Source organism: Macaca thibetana, chromosome 10 (assembly GCF_024542745.1).
Source record: "Macaca thibetana thibetana isolate TM-01 chromosome 10, ASM2454274v1, whole genome shotgun sequence".
NCBI classification, from domain to species: Eukaryota; Metazoa; Chordata; class Mammalia; order Primates; family Cercopithecidae; genus Macaca; species Macaca thibetana.
In genome coordinates this window covers 65,986,696-66,014,617 of record NC_065587.1, presented here as the reverse complement: position 1 = coordinate 66,014,617, position 27,922 = coordinate 65,986,696, and the positions used below count along the sequence as shown (strand labels likewise).

The window sequence follows — 27,922 nt, the reverse complement described above, 5'->3', positions numbered from 1 at the left end:
CTTTTGTATATACTCGAAATTTTCCATAATAAAAATATTTTAAAAGGAAGTAATTTTATAGACACAGATATGAAGAGACAGCCACGTTGTAATTTTTAAAAGAAACAGCGTTGTATGTATGATATTGCATCTGTGTGCAATGATACTTGTGTCTCTCTCTAGGTTTGGTATATATGTAAGAAAAAAAAAACTTGGGTCAAGTAATAATAACAAGCAAGTTTACTGAACACTTGTGAGGGTAGCAGGGAGCATCTTAAGTATAGAAATCTCTACTTTCTTTTTTTTCAAAATGATGTGTTTAAAGCTGAGCGCAGCACGCACCTGTAATCCCAGCACTTTGGGAGGCCGAGGAGGGCAGATCACCTGAGGTCAGGAGTTTGAGACCAGCCTGGCCAACATGGTGAAACCCCGTCTCTACTAAAAACACAAAAATTTGCCTGGTGTGGTGGCATGTGCCTGTAATCTCAGCTACTCAGGGGGTGGAGGCAAAAAAAAGATATATTTAAAGCCACCACCTGCAGGTCTTTTGGAAATTTAAGTTTTTGCTAGCCCAGTGAATTTTTTGACGTACTTCCCATAAAAGGGTGGTGTCATGTACCCTCCTTTTGAACCTGGATGGGCTTCTGTTTTGACCAACAGAGTACAACAGAAGTCCCACCTACCTAATATTCGCACCCTTTCTCTACCACTTGCTAATTGTGACCTGTGGCACAATATGAACTTTACGGCTCTATACCTCCTTTTCCACCTCTGTAAAATGAGGATAATCATAAATACCTCATAGGATCATTGTGAAGATTAGATGAGTTGTATGTGAAATTCACAGAACAATTTCTGGGCAGGTAGTAATTACTAAATAAATATTTTCTTCATTAACAACAACAACAAGAAAGAGTACAGCAGAAATGATGCAGTGTGATTTCAGAGGCTGAGTCATAAAATACCATGCAGCTGCTGCCTTGTTCACTGGAGTACTTACTCACAGGTTCTTGAGCCACTGTGTAAGTTTAACTACCCTGTGGCTGCCATGCTAGGAGGAAGCCCAAGCCACATGGAGGAGCTATGTGTAGGTATTGTGATCTGCAGTCCCCACTCTGCCCAGCCTTTGAGTCATCCCAGCCCAGGCACCAGATAGGTGAGCACAGAAGTCTTCAGATGATTCTAGTCCTCAACCCTAGGAGTCTTCCTCAATAAGCCCCTAAACATCATGGAGCAGAAATAAATTATCCCTACGGTGCCCTGTGTGAATTCCTGATCCTCATTATCTATGACCAGAATAAAGTTGTTTTTGTTTTACATCACTAAGTGAGATGGTTTGTTATACACAATAGATAACTGGAACATAACATGCAGACTTTCAATTATATGAGATAATTACATTGGGTTCTTACGGTTTAAATCACTGTAAAGAGCATTTTTGTCCTTACTCACAGTTAATCACAGTCTTACACTGTAGTCTTCTTTACTTATATTTTTAAGTTAATCTATTATTTTTGTTTAAATATATCTTTAAGAAGAAAAAAAGAGTGTTTTTGTAATGCATAGTAGAAACAATTGCTATGAAAATTTTAAATCATGCTTTTCCATGTATCATTTTAAATCATGTTGTGGCTCACCAGGGATGTATCCCACCTTCTAGGAATTACTGCATTAAGCTTTCTTCTGATCACAAAGGTCTCTTCTAACTTTTACATTTGAGAATGTATGAGGTTCCTGTCCCCGGGTTGTCATTGCATGCCGCCCCAGGACACCCTTTCTCTGAAGGAGTTCACAGACAGAGTTCCCGTGCAGTGCATGGGAAAGTTAATACTCGTGGGAGGTGACCCACATCAGGAATGGTGAAGGGTCTGAGATTTTACCCTACTTACAAACTCATTAGCTGGATTATTTCCCGAATGCTGGCAGAAGACACAGACTCCTGGGTCAGAGATAAGAAACTGTATTACTTACAGAGAAAGTAGAGGCTGACATCAGGCTTACCCTGATTCCCCAAACCTCCAAAGTCCTGAGGATGCGATGCAGGTGGGCCTGCTCACACGGAGTTGTGTCACAGGAGAGGAACATTGAGCTAAGAGAAACTACTGCTTTTACAGTGAGCAGTCACAAACCTTCCCTTTGAAGACATGACTTCATCCCTCAAGGTTGTTTTCTGCAAACACAACCCTGAGAAATGGCCTGAGTAAAGGGCAATCAGGGTCTTGCCTTCCTGGTGCACCAGCAAGAACATGCAGGGATGCTCAGAGCTCATGGATATCCTGATCACAAGCTGCATGGCCTAGGTCAGATAGGCTAGGGGGTGCTGTGAGGTCCCAGAGCTGAAACTCCACCACTCCCTTCCCAACTCCTGAAAGCACAGCATAATGTCAGCAAAGCGGAAGGAGGGGTATTAAGGGGATCACCTTGACTCCACTTTAATCAGTAATAATAAAAGGCAAATGATTTGCTCACTTCAGCTTTACTTTATTAGTACAATAATCCAAATGATGCTGAGCTTCTTCAATTTGCACTTTCAAGGAAAATCACACTAACAGGTTTCATCAATTAGTTATTGCTATAGCAATGCCACATAACAATCAACCTCAAAGTCTCAGTGGCATAAGACAGTAAGCACTGGGGTTACAAGTTTCCTGATCAGCAGGTGGCTCTGCATCACTCCAGAAGTAGGCTGGGTGGCTCTGCTGCACGCAACTCCCATCCTCTTCCTGGAACCAGTGGGCTAACCAGAACATATTTAGTTCTTGGAGATGATGGAATTGCAGGAGAGTATGCCTAGCTGTGTAAGCATATTCCAAGCCCATTTGCTTTATGTCTGGTGCTATGCCATTGGCCAAAGCAAGTCTCATGGCCAAGCCCAAAGTCAAGGGGTGAGGAAGTATACTCCATCCATGGAGGTGGAGGGGAAGGAGGAAATGTTCCTGACAACGATGGAATCTATTTTCTATCAAAAGCCCATAGTTTCTCTTCCTATTTTTCACTCACACAGGCCTCACACCCTTTTTGCAAAGTCTTCTTCGTATTCTCCCTTCAAGTCCAAAGTACCGAAGTACAATTAATTCTCAAATAACGAATATTCACATGATAGTTCCTCCCTTACCTCTCAGAATTGGGCTATAGAAAAAATTTGCACTCGTTTTTTCTCAATTAACCAATATTTCTTCCCAAATAATAAAGAAGAAACAAAACATTGACTCGGAGTTTATGCCTCTTAGCTCCTACTTCTGCCCACCCTGCTGGGATCTGCTCCTGGAGGCTTGACAATGACCCCAGCACTTTATGTTCAAGCTTTTACAGCACACGAGAACTTCTGTTTGAGAGATATGTACTGTGCAATTCCTTATAAAGAATGACTATAGTTTTTATGGTTATATAAGGTTATAAAAGGTAATAAATTAATTTAGGAACGATTCTGAACGAAGAGCAAGAATAAGAGAACAATAACTAAAACATCTATTTTCTTTGCTGTCTTGTAGAGTTGAAAAGAACATACTTAGGGAATGAGCTTTACAAAGACGTTAAACAATACAGTACCTAAGAATGTTGTTATGGTGATATCTTTTCCTTAAAGATATTTTTTCTTTATCCCTGGTGTGTGTATATGTGTGTGTGTGTGTGTGTGTGTGTGTGTGTGTGTGAGAGAGAGAGAGAGAGAGAGAGAAAGAGAGAGAGAATATCAGGGGACGTGTGTATCCCTAGGAGTCTCTGGAAGGTATTTGTTACATGCTTAAAGACCAGTTATTGGCAGCCATTATTATAGCCCCCCAATCTTGTCCCAGCTGTGAACATCCGCCGCCTGGGAGGGCACCTGAAAACTCCTCATCTTTTCCATTGCTGGCGATATCTGTATTCATCAAAATTCATCAAAGGTTTTTTGTTGGAAGTGATAGAAACCCAACTGCAACTACTTTGAGCAAGAAAGGGTAGTTCATTTGTTCACATAACCAAACCGTGGACAGCGCCCTGTGGAGCCAATACCCCGGATGACTGGATTCAGCTACATAAAGGCCACCAGGCTGTTCTCTCTCTTTTCTGCTGCTCTTTGCCTGTTGGAGCCATTCTCGCCAGTCGCAGGTGGACTTCTCCACAGGGAGGGGAAGACGGACTCTGGCCACTCCAGAATCACAGCCTTTCAGCTTTAGCAACTCTTGGAGTTCAGAGAACATCTCTCCCTTAGTTTTGGTGTAAAAAGTTCCAGGAGATATCTCTAATTGGCCTAGCTTGAATGACATGCTCATGGCCCGGACCAATCACTATGGCTCCATTTCCACGACAAAGGTGGGATGCGCTGATATGGCCACCGGGGACATCATTGGGAACTATGAAACCACTTTAATTTGTATTAGCTATGGAGATTCTTATGAGAACTATCAAGTTGATAGCAAGCCCTCTCTCTTCGTCTGTGCCTTAGGAGGCCCATCAATGGGAGGGAGGGGATCTGGAGGTTCCTCCTATACAGCAGGGTTTGGTCCCTGTGGGTCAGTGAGTGTCGCTTATAAAATTAAAAGCCAGGTGCGGTGGCTCACGCCTGTAATCCCAGCACTTTGGGAGGCCGAGGCGGGTGGATCACCTGAGGTCAGGAGTTCTAGACCAACCTGGCCAACATGGTGGAAACCTATCTCTACTAAAAATACAAAAATTTGCTGGGCGTGGTGGTGGGCGCCTGTAATCCCAGCTACTCAGAAGGGTTAGGCACAAGAATTGCTTGAACCCAGGAGGCGGAGATTGCAGTGAGCCGAGATCGTACCACTGTACTCCAGCATGGGCAACAGAGAGACTCTGTCTCAAAACAAAACAAAACACTAAATGGGTGATGTTTTAGGGTTCTCTCAGTCACACACCTTGAGACAAGAATCCAAGGCCAGGTAGTTTATTTGGGGGATGATCCCAGGGAACACGTTAACAGATTAGGGAGTGAGACAGGAAGGAAAAGGCTGCCAATAAATCAGGTATGATGAAGAAATTCCCCACTGTGGACAACTGGAGCTCAATCCCACTGGGACTTCCAGGACACAAGAACACTCAGGTGTATCCAGTACAAGGATACTAACATCATCATCAATTCCCTGTCATTGGCTGAACGATATTTCTGTGGGTACCACATCTCCAGTACTTCTGTCTTGTCCAGTGAGTGGGCCAAGTTTGCCTTGGTGTCAGGAGAAAGCTCTCAGCAGAGTCACAGCTGCAGTCATCATCTTAGGGATTCAGGGCTGAGGAGGCACACGTGGGGCCCTAGCAGATGACCCCGGATTTTCAGCCCACGAAACCATGATAGGCTGGAGTTTCTCCATCCCGCTGCTAAGTCAATGGGAAGGGCCTCTCAGGTCATATTCCCAGAGGATGGCTCAAGGATCCATGTGTGACCTGGCTGACACCCAGGCCTTCTTGAGGGAGGAAGAGGTGGGAGGAAAGGAAGATGAACCTTTTACTCAAATGGTATGAAATACTCCTTCATGAGACTTTGAAACTGGAAGAGACTCGGTTACAATTAGTAATCAGATTTATATTTTTCTCTATCAGAAAATAAAGGAAGCACACACACACAAATGATCACTTACGGAAAATAAAGGCTACTCAGGAGACTGAGGTAGGAGGATCACGTAGGCCCGGAGGGTTGAGGCTGCAGTGAGCTATGATTGTGCCACTGCACTCCAGCCTGGAAGACAGAGAAAGACTCTGTTAAAAAAAAAAAAAGAAAGAAAGAAAGAAAAAAGGAGAAAGAAAATAAAGAACTATGCATTTTTTGCAACTGTGAATTGTAGAGGGTAGAATTCAATCCTTCCATAATCTCCATGATTATATTTGGGGAGCCCTTTATCTGCTTTGATCATTGCCATATTCATTGCATGTAGCACTGTACTAGGCACATAAAAGATGCAGACTAATAATTTATTGAATGAATGTATGCTTCTATATTTCCCTACTAGTGACCCTTTCCCTCCCAAGATTCAAGCCATTGAATTTCAATTAGTATATTGCAGCTTCACCCAGAGCTGTGGGAGTGTTGGTATTTTTTCTCGGACAATTAAGTGCTTTAGTGGAGAGTCAGGGGGTGAGGGGTTGCGCTCTGTGCCCCACACAAGCTACGCTGGCCTCACAGAAAATGGTGAGATTGTCAGAGCACTGGCTGGTGACGGAAGGGCTGTATGTGCCCCTTCAATTTAATGGCCTTTTAATTAGTATCAATAATAGCTAGGCCGTCCCTCGCTGCACTGCCTGTCTGTCTCCAAGGCTCATTATGACCAGGGATGAACAGCGCTCCTCCAATCCCTTATGTCCTCATAGTCATGAGACCCTTTGCTATTGCATAATATTGCAATCCACCATCACACCTGGCCCACAGTAGTTGCTTAGTGGATGCTACTTCTTTTCCACTTTTGGCCCTTCTTTGAAGCCCCAGCAACTTTAGGCATTCGAAGCTGGGCCTCTGCACCCCATTCCTTGTAGACAGAGGGGTGGAAGGGCTGGAGATGAGAGTCCTCAAGAGAAAGAGAGTAGCTACACCCAAGGCCTCCCTGGTGTTCGGGCTCTGTGAGTTGGGCTGGGGAGATAGATGGAACTGCTCTGTGTGCGTAGGGCAGGGCTGGGACCGGTAGGCATCCTTCTTTGATGTCGGCATAAACTCTAGCAGGACATTTTGAAATAATCTGATCCAGGGTTTCAAACCAGCAGACTGTAGGTTTGAATGGCTGTATATTTTTAAACAATTCAAATGAATTCATAACATTTCTTTTTCTTTTCCCTGCTTTTCCTGAGCTGTATATAACATTTTAATGTTGGGAAATTTAACATCATAACCTACATTTCCTGCTTCTCTAAGGAAAAGAAAAAAATCAGGTGATCTAGCTACACTGGGCCCCGATTCCATATGGTAACAGTTGGTTGAAGCTGGGTAGTGACCACCCCCACATAGAAGGGCATAGGCTCAGCCACTATAATCCTCACCTGACCTGCTTCCCTTGTCTGTGTTATCTGCCTGGCCTCTGCGAGCATTTCAGTATGCTTCCCCCCTCACTGAACAGCTGGAAAGACGGGCTCAGGGAGGGAAGTGGTTTGAGTTGTCTAAGCACATACAGACAAATAATGGCCAACTTCAAGCCAGGCTATTGTGAATCCCAGTCCAGTGCTCCTATACCTCACCACTTTCTGCTGCTGCTTATAAGTTTCTTCAACTGGACAGAAGTTACTGCAGTGGGAGGTGCAGTGGAAGGAGCTCACTCAGAAGTGTATGAATGTGACAGCTCTGTCTCTGCTTGACTGGGGCTGTTGCTTCCCATCTTTGGGCCTCAGCTTCCCCATCTGTAAAATGGAGCTAATAACAATCCTAATCTCTTAGATGTGGTAGAGCTCTGAGAACTCTGTGGATGTAGGAAATGTTATTGAACATGATTGTTGTTTCGATTGCTATGTAACCCCAAAACTTTGTGATTTAAAACAATAACCATTTTATTTGCTTATGATTGTTCAATCCGGGCTGGGCTTAGTTGGGTGGTTTTTCTAGTGATCTTGCTGGTGATCACTCTTATGGTTGCATTCAGCTGGCAGGTCGGCTGATGGCTGGGCTCAACAGAGAAGCTGGGATGGCTGGCCTGACTCTCTTTATACAATTTTAGTCTCTTCCCACCATGTGTTCTCTCCATGTGGTCTCTCCAGCAGGGTAGCCAGACTTCTTACACAGTTGTTCAGGGCTCCCAAGAATGAGCATTCCAAGAGGACAAACCCCAGTGTGCAGGCATTTCCCAAGTCTCTGCTTGCATCACAGCTGCTGATATCCCATTGGCCTAAATTTGTCACATTGAGGTAGAAGGCAGGACTCAACTCCAGAGGTGGGGCTCAAACTCTGGACCAGATTGAAGACTAGCTGAACAGGGAAGCAGTGAAAGCACCTCTCCATAAGACATACCCAGCAATGCATGTCAGTTTACCACTGTGATGGCAACACCTGAAAGTTACCACCCCTTTCCACGGCAATGGCCTGGAAGTACCATCCTTTGTCCAGAAAATTCTGAATAACTGGCACCTTAATTTGCAGGTAATTAAAAGTGGGTATAAATATGACGACAGAACTACCCCTGAGCTGCTACTCTGGGCATGCTGCCTATGGGGTAGTCCTGTTCCGCAAGGAGCAGTGCCTCTGCTGCTGTTGTACACTGCCGCTCCAATAAAAGTTGCCATCTAGGCCTGGTGCGGTGGCTCATGCCTGTAATCCCAGCACTTTGGGAGTCCGAGGCAGGTGAATCATGAGGTCAGGAGATAGAGACCATCCTGACCAACATGGTGAAACCCCATCTCTACTAAAATTCAAAAATTAGCTGGGTGTGGTGGTGCTTGCCTCTAATCCCAGTTATTCAGGAGGCTGAGGCAGGAGAATCACATGAACCAGGGAGTTGGAGATTGCAGTGAGCAGAGATTGTGCCACTGCACTCCAGCCTGGTGACAGAGTAAGATACCATCTCAAAAAAAAAAAAAAAAAAAAAAAAAAATTGCCATCTAACACCACCTGTTTGCCCTTGAATACTTTCCTGGATGAACCTTCCTGGGCTAAGCCCCAATTTTGGGGCTTACCTGCCCTGCATCAACATGGCAAAGTCCATAGTCAATGTGGGAGGGGACTACATAAGAGTATGAATGCCAGAAGCATGGTTCACTGGAAGCCACCAAATTAACAGTCTACTGCAATCATTTCATTGGGGTCTAACTAATGGCTAGAGTAGGCAGAGTAGGCCTTCACCTGCAAGGTGAAACTTGATAGTCCCCAGATCTTCCTGCTCAGAATGTTCTCTCCTGATGAACCAGCCCAGATTTGATGTTTACCTTTACTTTGCAGCTTTGGCCCAGCATGACCAGGCTTTCAGAGTTCACATTAGGTCACAGCCCTCAGTGCCAATCCAAATGATTAGTATGATTGTCCATGTGTGGAGAAGGATTCCATGGTGGGCAGGGGGACAGAATGTCCCAATTGGCCAGGCCTGGGTCAGGTGCCATCACCAGGGCCGGGGGGAATGAAGTCAGCCCCTTCTGAATTAATAGTAATAATATGAATACTAGATGACATTTGGGGATGTTTACTATGTGCCAGTCACTCTTTTAAACATTTTATCTGAATTAACTCATATAATCCAATAACTCCATGAGGTAGATACTATTCTCCACATTTCTTATATGAGGCACAGAGAGGTTAAGGAATTTTTCCAGGTTCACACAGCTGGTCAATGGCAGAGCCAGGATTCAAATCTAGGCAGTCAGACTTTAGTTTCCATACTCTTTATGGCCTGGACCAAGAATAGGAGTAGAGGCTCACAGAAAAATCGGATGCTGGCCAGGCATAGTGGCTCATGCCTGTAATCTAAGCACTTACAGGGAGTCTGGGATGGACAGATTGCTTAAGCTTACGAGTTAGGGACCAGCCTGGGGAACATGGTGAAACCCTGTCTGTACGCAAAAATACAAAAATTAGCTGGGCATGGTGGCACAACCTGTGGTCCCAGCTACTCTGGAGGCTGAGGTGGGAGGATCACCTGAGTCCGGGAAGTTGAGGCTGCAGTGAACCATGATTACAGCACTGCACTCCATCCTGGGTGACAGAGGAAGGCCCTGTTTCAAAAAAAAAATTTTTTTTTAAAGTCAGATGCTATTAAGAATATTGGGAAATGATACAGCATAGACAAAAATAGTATCTATAACTTGCAACTACCCACTAATAACCATAAAGACATGATGTGCCATTTAAAGCATGATCTAAGGAAAACCTTCATGTTCTTTACGCAGAAACTTGGGCTAGATGTGGTGGCTCGTGCCTGTAATCCCAGCACTTTGGGAGGCTGAGGTGGGAAGATCTCTTGAGCCCAGGAATTCAAGACCAGCCTTTGCAACATAGTGAAACCCTGTCTTTACAAAAACATTTAAAAAAAAAATTAGCTGGGCATGGTGGTACATGCCTATAGTCCCTGCTACTCAGGAGGCTGAGGCAGGAGGACTGCTTAGCCCAGGGGTTCAATGCTGCAGTGAGCTATGATCGCGCCACAGCACTCCAGCCTGGGAAACAGAGAGAAACTCTGTCTCAGAAAACAAACAACAACAAAAAACTGGGTAATTGGGTATCTTCCTCTCTACTCCAGATGGGATTCTTTTAGTTTTAGGTTCCCCTTATTAGATCCAAAGCTGAGAAGTTCTTGGGCCACCTAGTCAAGAATTCCTGAAGTATAGCAAATAAGAACATCTGGGACCACACGTTACCAACATCTGGCCACAAACTCTTAAAATAATATGGAGAAGTAGATTTGGAGAAACAGATGAAGAACATGAGGGGGAAGGTGCTGGGTGAAATGTACCTGGGGAATCATGATTGAAGCAAGGATGATTGAAAAGTCTCTTCAAATATGTGTGACACTTCTAAGTATTGGGGGGTGGGGTGGGGGTGGAAGGCCTCATGTATCTGTTGTTTCCTGGGCACTCAATCCTCTTTGAACAAGATGCTCTTGATGGTTTTTCTCATTAGAACAAATGTCACAGACCCAATGTCTTCCTCGTTTATATTTCTTCTAATGTGCTTCTGCTTGAGCAAGTGAGCCCTTAATGTCAATTTCAATTAACATCACTGCATCTGATCTCAGTGGTGTCACTCATGGATGCAATGAGGGATGGAGGAAGGTCACTGGGAAGTGGGGAGATGTGTCCCCTCTTGTTCGAAGGCTTGAAGGTACCAGTGAGTATTGGGAGGGAAGGTGCGGAATGATTTGCTCCCTACTTTATAAAGACCATACTTTAAAGATGTCAGCCTGTCTTTTGTTTGATAAAAAACTAATGGGAAGACCTAGCGGCAAGGCAGAGAGCAGGGACAAGGGCTCTGAGGGCTGAGCCAGGGAGAAATGAGAGACACACAATCTTGTATTGACTTATGAGAGCTTCCTCCATAACCTTGAGCTCCCTAGTGATCAATCACAGTGTGTGGGAACTGTATGCTCCAAGTCTGCTATCCGGTGTCCTGGGGATTCCCAGGGATGGCTCAAAGTGGTGGTCCGGCCCCACCACTTCTGTGTGTGGCCTGATCTCAGCATGGAAATGGGATGGACCAGAGTTTGGGGTGGGTGTAACAGAGCAAGCCTCAGGGAGAGGTAGAGATAGTCATAACCTGCCAACTCTTCCTCCCTCTTGTTTTCCATCCTTCCTTCCCTTCCTCCCTTCCTTCCTAAGAAGGGAAGTTGTTCCCTTTGTGCCCTTCCAAAGGGAATTTGTTCAGGAAAGAGAAAATATGGATTTATGTTCTCCAAGACACAATCCTCAGGGATGATTCTCCCTCCTTTGAGAAGTCAGAGCATTTGTTCTTTCATCCTCTTTGTCATCAATAACAATTATTAGAAGCGCTTACTATTTCTTGAGCACCTTCTGTGTGTCAGGGGACACTACATATATTATTTCTAGCTTTCACAGCAACCCTCAAGGTAAATGTAATTTATGCCCACTTTACAGAGGAGGAAATTGGGGCTTAGAGTGCTTGAGGAGTTTGTCCAGTAAGTTGATTGAACTGGGCCCGGTTCATTCGATTTCTGGCTCCAATGTCATCAATTACTTGCAATATATACTTGCAAGGGACTGGCTCCTGGCTAAGACCTGCTAATGGATGCATCTGAAACGAGAAATGTCTTCTATTCAAGTCCCAGACATCCATATCAACAAGGATTAAACACAGAGTTTAACCTGCATCAACTGGCAGTCAAGATGCAAGGGCCATAATCCTGGTTCTGCAACTCTTTTGATGGGCAGCTTTCAGTGTATATGATGTGTGAACTCCCCTCTCCAGACTTCATTTCTCCATATGCACAATGGGCAAGTTGGACTAAATATGTCCAAGAGTCAGTTCAGTTCAATCCAATCTGACAGCACTCATGGGGTTTTCCTGTGTGACTGTGCCAGAAGGATATAAAGATGGACAAGGTAGACCTCCGTTCTCTAGGTGAGCTAGATGCATGCTCTAATACTTAAACATAAAGAGCAAGAAAGCTTGGCGAGCACGGTATCTCATTTAGACTCGGCCAGTGGCAATGTGTGTGGCACAGGAGATGAGGCAGGCTTCAGGGTGGAGGTGCCATTGGCACTTGGGCTTGAAAAGGAAATAGAACATGTGGAGGTGGAGACAGGAGGAAGCTTTTCCCAGGCAACACCACATGGAGCAGAAGAACCACCTGGTCATTCCATAAAATTGTGAGAAGTAACAAATCATTGTTGTTTTAAGTCACTACATTTTTGGGGTGATTTCTTATGTAGTAATAGATAATAGACCCCAAAGGTGGGTGTGTGATTATAGGCTTTATCCTATAAAGGTCAGAGATTGCCCATTTTTAGACCACAGCCTACAGTAATTGGCCTGCAGACATAATTCATTTGGCTTGCACAAGGTTTTTAAAAATAGTCAAGCCAACATTTAGAAATTGGGAGATTTTATATGAAAATCCAGATTTGGGGGCTCTCTTGAAGAATCCTACATCTCAGCACCTGCATTCTAGGAACAGTATGCAACACACATCCTCCAGTTCATGACAGTGCTCTCCACTCCCTGTTGTCTCATGCCTAATCTTTCTAGCCCCTGTAGACACTTGAGGGTTTGCTATTGTTGTTGTTTATTTGTTTTGAGAAGGGTCTCACTCTGTTGCCTAGGCTGGAGTGCAGTGGTGTGAGCATGTCTCACTGTAGCCTTGGTCTCCTGGGCTCAAGTGATCCTCTGGCCTCAGCCTCCCAAGTAGCTGGAAGTACAGGCACATGCTACCATGCTGGCTAGTTTTTTTTTTTTTTTTTTTTTTTTTTTTTTTTTGTAGAGACAGGGTCTCACTACGTTGCCCAAGCTGGTCTCAAACTCCAGGGTTCAAGTAATCCTCCTGCCTCAGCCTCCCAGAATTCTGGGATTTCAGGCATGAGCCACTGTGCCTGGCATGACATTTGAGTTTTTGATCCATGCCGATGACATGGCAGTGGGAGGCCATTGAAAGTTTTTTGTTTTGTTTTTCTGTTTTTGAGACAGAGTCTCTGTCTCTCAGGCTGGAATGCAGTGGCATGATCTCTGCTCACTACACCCTCCACCTCCCAGGTTCAAGTGATTATTCCACCTCAGCCTCCTGAGTAGCTGGGATTACAGGTGCCCTTCACCACGCCTGGTTAATTTTTATATTTTTAGTAGAGATGGGGTTTCACCATGTTGCTCAGGCTGGTCTTGAACTCCTGACCTCAAGTAATCCCCCCACCTCGGCCTCCCAAAGTGCTGGGATTACAGGCATGAGCCACTGTGCCCAGCCCATTGAAGGGTTTTGAGCAGAGAAGGAATGATGAGAGTTAGGCAGTAAGTAATGTATTGGTTGGGGGTGACTCTGGGGCGGGTGTAGTAAAAATCTATTATTCAATCTGCCCCAGACCATGAACTCCATCTTTTGGGAAATGCATCTTTCTCTGACCATACGGTTCTGATGGGGCTGCCATCTCCCTGTACATCCCATTTCCCTATTCACAGTGATTGGTTAGAGAGTGGCACCTGGCTTAAGTTGGGCCAGTCACAGCACCTGGTTTTCCAGCCATAGATGATTGGTACAGGGACGGGGTCTTACCCATGTTGGACCAACCAAAGTTTTTCCCTAAAATTTTGTCCTTCATACCAGAAGCAGAAACCCTCAGTCTCTCTCCGGTGGAGCAGGTGAGAGTTGTGAGTGGTGAGTGCTGCTGCAGCCAGGTGCCTAGCCTTGAGGAGAAAAACTCACATGCAGAGGCGAGAAGAGATAAAGGACTGGGAGGAGAGTCCCAGCAACATTGAAGCCTCTGCGCTCACCACTTCTGTGCATTTTCTGGGCCTGGTTCTCCAGCCCTCCCATCAGTTCTGGGAGCTCCCCATTCCTTCCTGATAAATTCATTTGCTGCATCTGTTAGCCTGAGTTTATTTATGTTTCGTAATTTGCAACCGAGAACACTGGTGATAACCGGGGGCTTTGAGGCAATTCCAGGAGGGCTACTTCTCACCCCAGTCAGGGAGGAGCCAAGACAGGGTTTATCCTCAAACGCAGAGCAGGAAGGAGATAGTGCTATTCCCACTGGAAAGTGAATTGTCCTGTGAGGCAGGTATCCCTTCCTGCCACTGACTTCCTCCAGAACCATTAAGTAAATATCTATGCCTTTCTGAGCCTCCATTTCCCTATCTGTAAAACAGGACCTGGGAAAGAATGGTGATTCTTAAACTGTATTCTGTAACACCCTGGGATTTTGTGGAGGGATCACTGCTTAAGAAGGGTGGCCTGTGGCTGGGGTGGGGAGGTCTAGCAGGAAGGACTCTAGGTTCCTCTCCCCTACTTCAAGCAAAGCCACCTCCTCTCCCTCATCTGTTTCATGCCTTGCCTTTCTGTGAAAGGTCTTGCGTAAGAAAGGTGGACAGCTTGAGAAGTTTGAAAACCCCTAGATGAGGTGTCTTGGAGGAACTCTCCAATTATAAATAGTTCATGATTTTATGGATTCCAAGAGAAAGCAGGATAACTTTTGTTTTGTTTTGTTTTTGAGGCAGAGTCTCGCTCTGTTACTGAGGTTGGAGTGAAGTGGTGTGATCTTGGCTCGCTGCAACCTCTGCCTCCCGCGTTCAAGCAATTCTCCTGCTTCAGCCCCCTGTGTAGCCCTACATTGGCCATATCACATTTCCTCATCTGTGAAATGGGGGAAAAAAACAGAACTAACCTTGTAGGATTACTAAGGGGATTAAAAATGCAGTCAAACCAAATTACATTATATTCTTCCAATCTTGACGCTTTATCATTTATTGTCTCCACCTGTTGAACTGTACTCATCTGTTTTAGTTAGGAAATTATGGCTGCAGGTTATAAAAATCACAACTCAAATTACTATAAAAATATATTTGTTCATGTTAAGGTCCAGAGGTGGGTCAAGCTTCAGGAATGGCTGCACCAGTCTCTGGTTCATTTTTTTCTGTAATGTTTTCTGTCTTGCCCTCCTCTGTGTGATGGTTTTGTCTTCTGGCTGGCTTCCCTCATGATGGCTAAAAATAAAAAAAAAATCTGCTGCAACTCTAGGTAGGCATCATACCCTATGCCATACTATCCAGAAAGCAAAAGAATGTGGCATCTTCATTCTTCACCTTTATTGGACTAACGACCCTAGGTCCTTAATAATTAGGAAGTAGGATAATATAGTAATTCAGCATGTAGGACCCAAAGTTGGACTCCATCATCAGCTGTGTGACCTTGGGAAAGTTAACCTCTTTGTGCCACAGTTTCCTCAGCTGTACAATGGGGTAAGAACAGTACCTACCACATAGGGGTGTTGTGGGAATTAAATATGCTTGAAAAGCACTTAGCAGACTGCATGGCAATTAGTAAATTCTCACTAAGTGTTAGCTAGTGTTGCCAGCATATTTCCTTAGAAATGTCTCCCTTCTGCTGGATGTGGAGGCTCACGCCTGTAAGGCCAAGGCAGGAGGATCACTTCAGCTCAGGAGTTCAAGACCAGCTTGGACAATATAGTGAACAGCCCAGAGTGATAGCACATGCCTGTAGTTCCAGCTACTAGGGAGGCTGAGGTGGGAGGATTGAGTTTGGGAGGTCGAGGCTGCAGTGAGTCTTGATCATGCCACTGCACTCCAGCCTGGGCAACAGAATAAGACCGTGTCTCAAAAACTGTACAAACATGGCAGGGTGTGAGGTGGCTCACGCCTGTAATCTCAGCACTTTGGGAGGCCAAGGCGGATCCCCTGAGGTCAGGAGTTAGGGCCCAGCTTGGCCAATTTGCTGAAAACCCGTATCCACTAAAAATACAAAAATTAGCCGGGCATGGTGGTACACGCCTGTATTCCAGCTACTTGGGAGGCTGAGGCACAAGAATCGCTTTGAACCCAGGAGGCAGAGGTTGCAGAGAGCCGAGATCGTGCCACTGCACTCCAGCCTAGGCGACAGAGCGAGACTCCATCTCAAAAAAACACAATGAACAGACAAATAAATGACAGAACAAGAAGATAAACTAGAGAACATCTCGAGACAAGGTGTTCAGGGAAGATTTCTTTTGAGGAGGTGATATTAAAGCAGAGTTTAGGGAATAACGTCCGAGGCCTTGCGCTCAGGGTCGTCAACTCTTTAATTTGATTTCTCTTCCTTTTGAAGCAGGGCAGGGAGTCATCAAACAACAGAAGGGCAATTATAACTGCTGGTATGGCAAAGCCAGGACTCTGAATTCAAATTCTGCTCCATTCTCAGGAATCCTGTCTGTTAAGCAGGTTCTGGGGAAGCGATGTGAGTCGTGAAATCACAGGTCAGAGCAGGCATCGAGAATATGGTCAGTTCTCAACTTTCAGGGAAGTCCATAGCTGAAGAATGAAGGACAACGGGCCTCTTGTGCTCTCGTTAGGAAGACTGGTTCACTGGAGGCTGGAACACGATTCAAGTGAGAGATCCCGACAGGAGAAATGTGTAGGAGGGAGGACTAGTACCTGGATCAAGTTATAAAACATCTCCTGCATCTTTTTCGGACATCACCCTCAGCGCGGCCTCTTCGCCCAGTCCCAGATTAGGCAGCGAAGAGCGATCCTCACCCTAAGTGCCACGTCCCTTGAAAGCGAAAGGACCAGGAGTTTCTTCCTGCCTCGTCTCTTCCGGATCCCTCCTGCACCGCCCGCAGCCTGCAGGTTTCAACGCCATCTCCAGGCCCCGCCCACCTCAAGCACCACCCCTCAGTCCTTCCTTGGGGCACGCCTCCTTCCGGCACCCGCCCAGAGTAGGCGCCCCTGGGGCCCCTCCTCCCCTCCCTGCTTCCGGGCCCGCCTCCTTCAGGCCCGCTTCTATCTTCCTCCCACTCTAGGCTTCTCTTCAGCCCCGCCTCCCTCCGTCCGTGGCTCCGCTCTCTGGGCGGTTCTCCATTTAGCCCCGCCCACAGCATCTCCTTTCAAGCACTGTCCTGGCTCCCAGCTCTCCATCGCCTGCACGGCCTTCCCTGCCTGTCCGACGACACTCTTCCCAGGGCCTCATCACCCTCTTAGCTCCGCCCCTACTTCGGCTCCAAACCTGTGCAAGCGACTCTCTCTTCCCGCCCCAGCCCCGCCTCCCCAAGCCGCGTCTCAGTCCCTCCTCCCTTTCAGGCCCCGCCCCGGCCCCGCCTTCCTCCTGTCCCCGCCGAAGCTCTGGACCTTTCCAAAGCCAGGCTGAGAGGGTGGGGAGAGCCCATGCGCTTGAGAAGCCGGGCTGTTTCTGGGCGGGGCTGCAGACTCCTAGTTCTCGTGTCACCGTGTCCTTCCGGGGAGACAGAGAGAAGGGGGAGAGCCCGGGACCAGGGCCGGAGCGGCGGGCGGGGCTGAGCAGCGGGGAGCCGCTCCGGGTGCCCCCACCCCCGCGCGCCTCAGTGGTGCCGGCCGAGGGCAGGGCTCGCGGCTGCGGGGCTCGCGCCGCTGTCAGTGCGGCGGGGCGCGCAAGCGGCGCGGGCGCGGGGCAGCGGAACCCGGAGAAGCTGAGGGGGCGGTAGCGGCGGCGGCGGCGACGACGACGACGACGACGACGACGACTCCCGCGCGTGTGCCCAGCCTCCTCCCGCCGCAGCTGCCCTTTTCCTCCCTCCCTTACGTCCCCGAGTGCGACAGTACCGCCTCCTTCCCAGCCGCGCGGCTTCCTCCAGACCTCTCGGCGCGGGTGAGTGGGGGCTGCGGGCGTCTCCTTAGGGGTGCGGGGAGGGTGTGTGCTTTGTGCCTTTCCGTTCACTCACTTCTTCAGGCAGGCCGCTGCCTATATTTAGAAACTCTTATTTCTGCCCTTCGGGGAGTTCCCGAGAGCCCGAGTAACTCTAGGCCCCCTCCGCCGCTCCTTTCTCCCACTGGGACCCGCCGCCCCGGGTCGCCGGCCCCAGCCCTTAGCGCCAGGTCCCGTTCCCGGCCGCCCTGGCGTTTCCTGCCTGCTCCTTTCCCGCGGGCCAAGTCTGGGCCAGTAGTTGGCTGGGTGGGCCCGCGCCCGCTCGGAAGTTGGAGTCTTTTGTGCTCGTGCCCCGCCCCGCCCGACGAGGGGCGGAGGGAGGGGAACGGAGGCTGCTCCGGGGAGGCCTCGGGCGGGCCCGGCCGCGGCTGCTTCCGGCTCTCCTACCCAGGCTGGGTCTACGGGCTCCCGGAGGCGCGCAGAGCTGGTCCTGTCTCGGCTCCCGCCTCTTCTGGGCTGTTTGCACCCCTTGGGCTCGGAGAGAAACAACCACGGGCCCTCGAACTGGGGCCGTATCCGCGTTTTCCTCAGCCCCCTTGGCGGCCGAGCCTTAGTTTGCCTCTCGGTGACATGGGGGGAAAGGGAAACCCGCTCAGGGAGGGAACTAATATGTGAAAGAAGTGGTTAACACCAACAGGGAGCATTTAATGAGACTTCACCCAGGAACTTCCCAAGCCTTATTTCGTTTAATGCTCACAACGGCCTTGTGGTTTATCCTCATTTACAGAAGCAGAAATCAAGGCGCAGAGGGGTCAAGTAATTTTCTCCGAGTCATAGTAGCCACAGAAGTGCAAAGGAGCGGTGCCAGTACCTGTTATTTATTAATATTTCCTGGTGTGAGCATATATCATCTCTTAGTGCAGAGGGCATTTTTACCTAGACTTGGGTCACACCATTTAATTAGGGACATAACTCTGGGTTTTCCCTGACTTCTGGGCCGTTGTCCACTATACTATGGATGAAATTCCATTCTGGGGTTACCATAGCTCCAAAGGAAAAGGTTTGGATGAATTCCTTGCTGGTATTGCGACAATTAGAAGTTGATGGATGCAGACTCCAGGACTCAAACACAACTCAAATTCCCGGGGGTTTTGGCTCAAGGAAGCTTTGAGACTGTAAACGGTGGGATCCACCCTTTAGTTTTTGTGTGGCGTGTTCCTCCTCCCAGACCTTGCAGGTTCTCTATGTTTAGATTTATCAATCCTAGTTTGATGGGGGTTAGGGGGAATCGCTCAAGTCATCTGCTTTCAAATAAATATTTCTCCTATTTTCAGATAAGGCCCAGAGTGGTTAAAGTGAACTAAAATTAACTTTGGCAAATGTTCCAGTTTTTCAATGTGATCCGGTTTGAGGGAGTGTCTAAAAATCAGGCAAGGGAGTTTCTGGGCCAGGTCTTGAGGAGTCTCTTGATGTTCACATTAGTTCTTTGGAGTCTGGTAGGTCTGTGGTGCCTGGCCAGGATTCTGGATTTAGGAGTCCTATGTAGGAGTTGAAAGGGGTCCTACCGACCATCTGGTCCACCTTTTTCCATACCTGCCTTTCCCTGCTTCCCTGCTAACTAAACCTTGGAAAGGGGAAGTAAGTTGTCTGAATTCAGACTGCCTTGTCAGAGCGAGAAGTGAAATTCCCAGTCTTCTTCCTCCTAATCCAGTAATATTTTTATTTCTCCCATACCTTGCCACTTCTTGTATTTTTTTTTTTTTTTAAGTAGAGACGGGGTTTCACCGTGTTAGCCAGGATGGTCTCGATCTCCTGACCTCGTGATCCGCTCGTCTCGGCCTCCCAAAGTGCTGGGATTACAGGCTTGAGCCAGCCACTTCTTAAAAAGGGCACGAAACCACTTATTCAGGTCTTAAGGTCAGGAATCCTGAGTAATTGGAAATCCCAAGGAAGTTTTATAGTCCCCACCACTTTCTGTGCCTTATGGTTAGTATTAAGAGGAGGCCAGGTTTAAGCACAGGTGTACTAGTTCTCACAAGTCACCACTTCGGTTTTATGTGTTTATGGCTTATATACTCTTCCATAACCATTATGTGGTTTAATTTCTAATCCATTTCTGTGAGGGAGTTTGTAGAGCTTGGTTTATGTCTCTTACTGTGAGGGAATGGAGACATAGCATAGCACTTGCCTTAGATGACAGAATGAGTAAGTAGTGAGGACAAGACACCTCTCTGGAGCAGAGGATTTGATCTGGCATCATAAACTGAGCCACTCATTGTGGCTCTCTGAGCCTCAGTTTCCTTATGTGTAAACTCTCATAGGATTGTTGCGGGGATTATTAAAAAAATGGCTTTGAAAGTGCTTTATAGTGGCAGTAGTAATAGCTAAATTTATTAAGTACTTAACGTGTGCCACCGGCCAATGGACTGAGGACTTTATGGACTATATTACTTAATTTTCAGAGCAACCTGTGAATTAAGTACTATTATTATCCCTGTTTTATAGAAGAAACAGGCTTAGAGAGGTTACATTACCTGCCTCAGGGTCATGTAACTGGTAAGTGGCCAAGGCAGTATTCAGACTGCAGACAGTATAACCTTAAAGCTGGCATGCTTTTTTAAAAAAAAATTGTGGTAAAATATATATAACATAAAATTAACCATTTAACCATTTCAAAGTGTACGTTATGTGACATTAAGTACATTCACATGGTTATGCAACCATCATCACTGTCCATTATCTTCCCCAGCTGAAATTCTGTACCCATTAAACTAACTCCCCATTCCCTCCTCCCTCCAGCCTCCTGAAAACTATCATTCTACTTTCTATGAATTTGACTACTCTAGGAACCTCATGTAAGTGGAATCATGCAATATTTGTCCTTTTGTGACTGCAAAGCTGGCACACTTAATGTCTTCTTTAGTCTCAGCGTGCATTGTAAATGCAAAATATTAGTCCTCGCCTGTAGCAGAGATGTGGCATGCAGCTCCAGAGCAGGAACCCAGGCCTGGTTGTATCTCTGAGTAAGACCTACTTCTCTCCCCCTTCGGTTGAGCTTGCTTATCACCGAAGCCTGTTTTGAATCTCTGCTGGCTCCCTCAGTATCTGCAGAAGAGACCTTATACCCTGTGTTTTTGGAGATGGAGTCTCACTCCGTCGCCCAGGCTGGATTGCGGTGGCACAATGTTGGCTCCCTGCAACCTCAACCTGCTGGGTTCAAGGGATTCTCTTGCCTCAGCCTCCCGAGCTGCTGGAACTACAGGCTTGCACCACCACGCCTGGGTAATTTTTGTATTTTTAATAGAGATGGGGTTTTACCATGTTAGCTAGGCTGGCTTCGAACTCCTGAACCTCAGGTGATCCCCGTCTTGGCCTTCCAAAGTGCTGGGATTACAGGCGTAAGCCACCACACCAAGCTATTACACCCTTAAAATAGAACCTAGATAACTTCCCACCCTCACCTCGTTTGCAGCTGCCTTTCTGACAGTCTAGGGTTTGGGGATATGGGGCTGCAGTTATCAGGAATAACAGTGCAGTGGCAGCAGCTTGGATCAAAACTACTCAGGATGATTAAGTAGATCACCTTTATGAAATGTTCCCTCTTTCGTCCCCCTCTTTCCATAAAGACACACAGGAGGGATTAGCTTTTGGGTTCTTAGAGGATGTTTATGGATCCTCACTGCTTGCAGTTGGTTAAGATGAAGTTAGATGCTGCATATAGCGTGTCAAAATGTCCTTTTGACCGTCTTCTGTGTTGGTGTATTTAGGGGAGTGGGCTTTTTATGTTTATGAAGATGGTTGGAATTTTGTCCTGATAACAACTGGGGGTTGGGAGAGGTGGTGTCTCAGAGATGGGTAATAGGATAACAAACACATGATCATGTGTCTGGTCATGTCACACTCTCCTTAAAAATCTGATGGCCCAAACATTGCCTACATATTAAAGTTAAAACAAATGTGACCCATGAGGTCAATATGTTGAATTTATTGGATAGAATCTTGTAGTTGAGGGACCTTATAGTCATTTAGACCAGCTACCTAGCTGATATTTGAATTGGTTACTTGTTGAGACTGTCTTTCATTGGATACCTCATTTTTGGAAAGTTTTCATTCGCTGAACAATTAGTAAGCATCTGTCAGACCTGGTACTACGCTTAGGGATTTGGGTTCATATAGCCTAGTGGGAAAGATAGGCAAGGAAACAGGCAGTGTGAAAAGTGTTGTGACAGGGACAGGTACCAGGAGAGCACAGGAAAATGATGCCTAACCCAGTACTGGAAGGTCAGGAAAGGCTTCTTTGGAGGAGAAGTTGGTTAAGCCTAGCCCTCAGGAGAAGAACAGACATAAGCCAGGAAAAGAAGAGATCTGGGGAGTCAGGGAGGAGGCAGAGATAAGACTGTTCTAGGTAGAAGGAACAGCAAGTTCAGAAATGGTGATAATAGGTTAAGACTTTTGGCCATTTACCATATCCATTACGTACTATTCTAAGAATTTAATTTGTATTAACTTATTTCTTCCCATAACCATCCTGAAAGTAAGTACTATTATTAATCCCATTCTGTAGTTGAAGAAACGGGCTAAGAAAGCTAAACAAATTTCTCAGGATTATTGGGTGGAGCATAATGCTTGAGGTGGGTGGATGTGGCCAGACAGGAGACTTTCAAGGTAGGCAGAGCAGAAGCCAAGTCAGGAAAGGGCCTTCTTGCCTGTGTTGAGGAGTTTGGACTTCATCCTGAGGTGAGGGGGCCATGATTCGATGTACATTTTGGAAGGATATCTCTGGCTGCCTGTTCAGGAGTGGACTGGAGAGCTAGAGCACTGTGGGCAGAGAGGCCAGTTAGGAGGTTGGCAAGAGGTGATGATGTTTCAAATGAAGGTGGTGGAAGAGCATGTGCAAGAGTGTGTGTAGAGAAAAGATGGAATTGCTGGGCCTGGTGGCTCACGTTTGTAGTCCCAGCACTTTGGGAGGCCAAAGTGGGTGGATCACCTGAGGTCAGGAGTTTGAGACTAGCCTGGCCAACATGGTGAAACCCCGTCTCTACTAAAAATACAGAAAAAAGTTAGCCGGGTGTGGCGGCGGCACCTGTAATCCCACCTACATGGGAAGCTAAGGCAGGAGAATCACTTGGATCTGGGAAGTGGAGGTTGCAATGAGCTGATATCGAACCACTGCAGTCCAGCCCTGAGTGTGAGACTGTCTCAAAAAAAAAAAAAAAAAAAAAAAAAAAAGAAAAAAAAGAAAAAAGGTGGAATTGAGTCATGAGACACAGATTATTGGTGTGGAGGGTAAGGAAGGAATCAGGATGACATCTGGTTTCTACCTGGTGCAGTTTTGTAAATGGGTGCTGTTTATTGAGGTGGAGACACAGGAGAAGGAGGAGCACGTAAGGGAGGGAGTAGGGTTTCTTATACAGGGTCTCCTTACATATGCTTTCGCTTACCTCTAGTTATGGATTCCAGTTCTTTGTGTCAGGTCTGAAAGGGAGAGAGTGAGAGTATGGCACAACTGGTCATGTTCCTGGCTAAACTGGATGATGCGAACATTAGTTTAGGAAGAGAGGAGATACTCAATCCTAGACATCTGGGCATGGCACAGCCTGGAAACTACTTACGTTAAGCCAAGAAAAGTTTACGTTTTCTCCAGGTTACGTCCTTTGGCACTTTACTTTTCATATATTAGTGTATTCCTCTCTAAGTCGAAGCCACTTCTCTGCTTACTCTCTGCTAGGCACTGGGAAAACAAAGATGAGTAAAACTTATCCTAACGAGCTCATAATCCAGAAGGGCAGAAATCTCAGTAGCTTGGATGCAGCAGTGGCCTGGGGAGAGGGTGGATGGGGCAGGGCAGGGTAGGACAGGATGGAGAGGGACCCGGAAGGGTTTTTATTAGGGATAGGAGTCAGGAGACCCCACTGTGTGTGCCAGTCTTTTTCTCAGTTGGCAAGTGTCTAGGTTTATTCATCCAAATAATGACTAGATGACCCACAAGGTCCCTTCTAGCAATTACATTTTAGGATTCTAGGTGGTGGTTTAGATAATATATCTCTAGGAGAGATGTTTTCTTTCTTCCTCTCCCCCTTCTTAGTTTGGCATTGGTGAGGGGGGAATGGGGGTGGAGATAGCAAGGTTTTCACTTGAGTGTCTTGGTCTTAATTCAATTTTGGCCTCATGCATAAAATGTATAGCTGGAAGGGAGAAAATGACAGCCGTTAACCTGCTTGTCCTGCAACTTCCCCCTCGATACTGTAAGGATAGTTTCAGACCTGTGCTCAGGATGCAGCTCACAGACCCTTAGGAATAGAGAAAGTGTGCAGTGGAATAAATAGGAAGTCTAGTCACTAGCCTGAGCATCGTTTGGTCAGTGTGTGGGCTGGACTAAGGCCCTTTTTATAGCCTTGTTTCCTCATAAAATCATTTGGGGAGTCCCTGAAATTCTGTAAAGATCCAAAGAGTGGGGGTGGGGAGGTAGGGACAGAAAAAGGGTTGGAGGTCCCCCTCTCTCTCACTTCTCCCCTCTCTTCGAATGAATAAGTAGAAGCAGGTATCTGGCCAAGTATTAATGTTTATCATCTTTTGTTTCCACAGCCTTGCCTTAATTTTCTCAGTGTTAGTGTCTTCTGTCATTTCATAATGGCTTTCATGGTAATCAATGTCCTGTACCTCCTGGGAGGAAGGAAGGAAAGATGGGATATTGTCCCTGGGCTCTAGTCTCCATCTCCAGAAGAACCATTTAAGACATCCACTGCCCCCTGTTGTTTATTCTGGGGTTGGGATAGGGGGTTGTGGCTGAATACTTGGGTTTCCTAGAGGGTACATACTTGAGTTTCCTAGGGAGTGCTCTACTAACTAAAGTGCAAATCTGGCTATCTTCCCAACACACTAGTGAGTTTGACTGGGGAAAACAGCCGTCAGTGGGCTTTTGATGCTTGCCAAACCCATGTTAATTGTAGGTATCTAATACTCTCTGGGATCTCTGTCTTCCTGTCTGTGAAACAAGGGAATTGGACTAGATAATCTTAAGTGATATTTCTACCTTTTTACAGTTTTGTGAAAGTGGCTTGAGAATTCATCTCTGGAAAGGAGAAAGGACTTTGCTAAAGTATTGAGAGGATCTCAGAGGGTTAAATTCTGGGTTCACAGATGATACCTTTCAGTATATAAACAGATGGATATTGCTTTTTAGAGTGGACAGCTTGCTGAAAAATTGCTTGTGAGATGAATTTGTCAAATTGTATGCTGAGCTCCATTATAAACTTGGAGCTGTAGCCTCATGGGACAAACTTGGAGTCTAAGACTATAAAAAAAATTACATTTAAATATGTAGCAAACTTTAAAGTCACATAATAAAGGAAAAAAAAACACTTTAAGATTCTCACACTGTGGTAGTAATGGAAAAACACTAGACCAGAAACTTGCATTTCTTAAGAGCTTTAGCTTATGGAGTATATACCCCACTGAGGTTACCTGCCCCTTGAAGTGCCATCTGTAGAGACTGAATAGTTCTGTTTGTCAAGGTAAGACTCACTGCTTTATTTCAAGTAAATACTCTCTTTTAGAATGCCAGGTTTAGAAGCTTAATGTTATTGGCCAGATTTTCTTCATTCCAGAAACATTTATCTGGTATTTAGCTGTCTCCTGTTTGTTTATTTTATTAAGGATTTTAATAAGCTTAGTTAATGGTACTATTTACATGGTGTCTGTTGATCTCTTTGTCTAGTTTCCTTTGAAATTATTTGTGTTAGTGAAAGCAAGCCCAGCAGTAGATTTAAAAGGGTCATTTCCGTAACTTCATTTATCTAGATCTGGGTTTTCTTTGTAAATGTGACCGCACTATACTGAGAAGTCAAATGTTTCTTTTTTTTTTTGAGACAGTCTTGCTCTGTCGCCCAGGCTGGAGTGCAGTGGCATGATCTCGGCTCACTGCAAGCTCCACCTCCCGGGTTCACGCCATTCTCCTGCCTTAGCCTCCCGAGTAGCTGGGACTGTAGGCGCCCGCCACCACGCCTGGCTAATTTTTTGTATTTTTAGTAGAGACGGGGTTTCACAGTGTTTGCCAGGATGGTCTGGATCTCCTGACCTTGTGATACGCCCGCCTGTGCCTCCCAAGGTGTTGGGATTACAGGTGTGAGCCACCGCGGCCATGTTATTTTCTTTTTATCCAGAACATGAATTTAAGGCTTTGGAATTTTGTTCTTGCGGATACCTGTAAGGTGGTACTGAGGAATGGTGTTGCTGCCAATGTAATAATGAGGGCTGTGCGTGACTCAGTTGGACACAAGAATAACTTCTCTTCAGACTTTTAAAGATTCACCCTAAATTGATTCTTACACCAATTAAAATCAACCCTTCCTAAAATTAGGGTTCAGAGGAAGTTACTTAGTTGCTGTGGCATGATTATTTATGCTTGGGAGTCCAACAGCCTTCCATCCCTAATCTCAACCATTCGTTCCAGGAATTTGGAGTACCTCCTATGTGTTCTCCTTGTGGAGAACATAAAAACCAACAAGACATAATTCCTGTCCACAAATTACTTTGAGTCTTGAGAGGAAGACAGAGAAGTAATTCAAATCCAGCCTGTTGCCCTGGCTCATATATTTGGATTGAGAGTTCAAACGGAAAATAACATAATTGTTGGCTACGTCAGTAGACAAGGAGACCAGTTTGATAATCTGACTTTCAGTGTGTAGACTTTTTTTTTTTTTGGCATTTCCTTCTCTCCCTTCTGTTTTTTACAGATATTTATCCTCCGTTGCTAAGGTGTCCAACACCCAGTGTGTAAAGTCAGGAGTGTTAGAGTAGGGGACAACATTGCCCTTCAGGTTTGGGTGGCCAGATACCTGCATCTGGACACCCAAACAGTTCTCTGGCTGGCTTCAGGAAGATTTGGTATTGTTTTGCTTCTTATGAAGAAATGAAGAAAATTAAGTTTCATTCTGAATTATTTTAAGTTTTATTACGCTCTATTTTGAAATAAAATTGCTCTGTTTTGTATGCAAGTGGAATTATCTGAGGTGTGGTTTCTGGCATTCGATCAGTCTGTGATTTAATAATTGTGATTATATTGTAGTTTGTGAAGCCCATTGCCACTGCCTCTGCCAGCCGCCTTTGAACACTTTGCAGCAAGGAGCCCTAGCAAATGGAAATGGTGGGCACATTGAGGCTCTCCTGGTTTTGAAGGGCTCTTCCCTCTTTCCTACCCTTCAGAGAGAAATGTTACTTGGGATGCTGTGTTGTGCTCCCTATTTCTTCCAACAATTTAGCATTGCCTGTGGGGTCTGGAATAATAAGGCCATGTAAACTGGAGATGTCATCTCTCACTCTGAAGTTCCATTTTCTCGTCTGTGAAGTGGGGTTAATACTCCATATCTTGCCTTCCTCACAATGTTATTGTGAGGAGCAAATTAGAAAGTTGTAAAATCACGAGACAATTTATATGTGAAGAATCCATTAGTCATTTGTCAGAGGTGAAAGGTAAGTGACAGAATTTTCCATAGGAGGGGAGATCAATCTCTTTGTAGGGAGCAGGGAGAGTGATCTCAGCTGATCTCTGGGATTGGGAAAAGGTTCCATAGGAGGGGAGATCGATCTCTTTGTAGGGAGCAGGGAGAGTGATCTCAGCTGATCTCTGGGATTGGGAAAAGGTGTGATGAAAGCATTTGGACAGGGGCAATGATGAAGCAAAAGACTAAAGGTGAACTGTGTAGCGGGAACAGTGAGTGAGTGTTCTCTAACCTCATACTCTAAGTCCTAGGTTAGGCATATGTTTAGCTTTAGTAAATACGCCACAGTTTTAAAAGGCCTGCCAGATTACATGGTTAGCGATGAGAAAATTGCTGTTCTTCTGTGTCCTTGTAAACGTTTGGGATTATCTGTCTTTTTCATTTGAAGCCATTCTGTTTAGTATAGATATGAATTTTAAGAACCACAATATGAATTCTCACATAGCAAGTACCATAAAGGGGTACAGTGATTGGGAAGGTCAGAAGGGGAAGAGATTGCTTCCTTTGTACATGGAGGAGGGGCAGAGGGGGAGTTCCCAAGGAACATTTGTGGACCAGTGAGTATTTGTGCTGGACCTTGCAGGATAAGGATAATGACCATCTGTTGTCCTGGACCATTTTAATTTCTAAGATTCTGTCTGGTTGTACTTACAGATTATGAAATACCAGTATTGCCATGTCTGTACCGTATCTCCCATACTATTTAGAAGCAACACCCAGGTATGTTTTCCTCAACTGATGTGCTTCCCTTCCCCCCTTTTCCAGAAAGAATGTTCACAG

General features: G+C 45.9%; 2 protein-coding genes across 7 annotated transcripts in view; both read left to right on the top strand.

Annotated features, from left to right (window-relative positions):
- RALY (RALY heterogeneous nuclear ribonucleoprotein) overlaps nt 1–27,922 on the top strand; it is a 414,018-nt gene that overhangs the window by 309,126 nt on the left and 76,970 nt on the right. For 2 of the 5 annotated variants that reach the window (XM_050807261.1, XM_050807258.1), the window contains exon 1: nt 17,410–17,645. The gene's annotated coding sequence lies outside the window, so the exon portion shown is untranslated. Of the gene's footprint in view, nt 1–17,409; nt 17,646–20,308; nt 20,498–27,922 lie in introns of those variants that run through there. The other 3 variants (XM_050807263.1, XM_050807262.1, XM_050807259.1) reach the window with 3 other exon arrangements.
- CHMP4B (charged multivesicular body protein 4B) overlaps nt 1–27,922 on the top strand; it is a 264,810-nt gene that overhangs the window by 160,502 nt on the left and 76,386 nt on the right. The window lies entirely within an intron of this gene.